The 1,810-nt window shown below is 36.9% G+C and overlaps 1 protein-coding gene across 1 annotated transcript in view; it reads right to left on the reverse strand.

Moving 5' to 3' along the window:
* Window positions 1-773, reverse strand: part of LOC107754669 (docking protein 4-like) — a 38,767-nt gene extending 37,994 nt beyond the window's left edge. Inside the window, exon 1 of the mRNA XM_016571211.1 lies at window positions 478-773. The gene's annotated coding sequence lies outside the window, so the exon portion shown is untranslated. The remainder of the gene's footprint in view (window positions 1-477) is intronic.
* Between the last annotated feature and the right edge of the window lie 1,037 nt (window positions 774-1,810).

The following is a 1,810-nucleotide window of genomic DNA, read 5'->3' on the forward strand; positions in this document are numbered from 1 at the left end:
ACTTTCTGATATTTGTGTGTGTGTGTGTGTGTGTGTGTGTGTGTGTGTGTGTGCATTGTACGATTCATAATAAAGTCAATGCAGAACATAAACACAGAATTTTAATTTAAAGACCTGAATATAATCACATGTAAACTTCCAGAACTAGTCATATGAGCAACTGAATGAATCAATACAGCGCCCAATACCACCTTAATTAGCTATACGGAGCCTGAAGATGCGTTTCTCAATTAAACTACATCCTTCACTTCACACACTCACATCAGACAACGCAGCTGTTTAAATAACGATAACGTGTGGGATGCTGCTGCGCAAAAAGTTGACCAAAGGAGTAAATGATGTACATTATTCAATGACAATTTGCGGATAAAAAAAACAATCGCACATTTAAACAGCACCATTCTGATAGTATTTTGTTAGGGTGATTGGAGCAATGGTCGTGGCCTCGATACAGCACATGAACTTTCATAAACCTACCTGGATGATGTTCAGCTGAAGGTGCGGCCCCTTCCGAGAAGACTGCTGCTTTTAAAAGGTGAAAATGCGAGGTTTTTGCCTGTGTCCCAACAGAGAAAAAAAAAAAAACCCCAGCAAGTTTTCTTGGAAAAAAATGTGTTCGGGCTTTAGACCTGCTGACAGTAATCCAAGTGACTCTTCTTGGTTGTAGTCGTGGGTTTCGGGACAAGACGCCGCGCAGCGCGTCTGAATTTCAAGCACCAAAGCACACACGGCTGTTTCACTCTCAGCTGTCTGTCTCCAGCTCCAGCAGACTACAAAAGTCCACCCTTTACCGTAGTGCGTCAAAGAAGAGCGCACTAAAATAACGTGTATGTGTTTAGGATGCGTGTATTTTGTTTAGCGGACACTGACGTCAGGAAGTTGTCTTCACTAAGAAACATTTGATATTTTTTTTATGATTTGTCTTTAAAATATAGAGCCTTATATCTAATATTCTTGTTTGGTCAAATTTATTAGCCCTAGTTCATTAAATTTATTGATACATAAAAAGTTGAGACAGTAGGCTACTGTGACATCTTTAATAGAGAAAAGGCCATTTCAACGTGTTATTTTCGTAGCAGTGAGATACTATTATAGTTTGTATTAATATTCTGAAATAGGCCTAGTTTTTTTTAATATTTTCTGTTCATTTTAACTTTAGTTAAAGTTTTAGTAATTTTGTTGTTTTTGTCATTTTTGTTTTTAAATATGTTTATACATTTTTATTTCTGTTTAGTTAACTATAATAACCCTGGGAGATATATCTGTGGAAAAATAATTGTAATTAACTTTAATATTTGATGCAAACGCATGTAGTGTATCAACCAGATACCAACTGTAAACAACTTTGTTTTCAGGGGGACCGATTAGAAAACCTGTGTGCTTTTATTCTTTGAAATTGCCTAAAGTCAGCCTATACCAGATTAGAGTTCACTAGACTGGAAAAGTTTCCAGTTTTATGTGTAATGTGCATCAGATGGTCAGTGAATGGTCAGACTGAGGCCGAGACTACCACAATTTGTCCTTGAGCAAGGCACATAAACCCGAGTTACTTGAGAGGGATGCATGGACTGTTGTGTCAACAAAAATCTCAACTAAAGTAATCAATTTGCTAGTAAAAGCAATTAATATGAATCAATAAATGACATTATACAGCTTTTATTAGCGTGCAAATGATCAGTGGAAACATTCTAGGTAACAAAATATTATGTGGATATGAATTTGAAATATGGATGTGTTGTCTCACACATTGCAATAGAGCTGTTGGGGTGGTGCATGAGGCCCAAGAGATCCACTCGCTTGCAGTGTAAAT

Source organism: Sinocyclocheilus rhinocerous, unplaced genomic scaffold, assembly GCF_001515625.1.
Source record: "Sinocyclocheilus rhinocerous isolate Xijiao unplaced genomic scaffold, SAMN03320098_v1.1 scaffold742, whole genome shotgun sequence".
Classification (NCBI taxonomy): Eukaryota; Metazoa; Chordata; class Actinopteri; order Cypriniformes; family Cyprinidae; genus Sinocyclocheilus; species Sinocyclocheilus rhinocerous.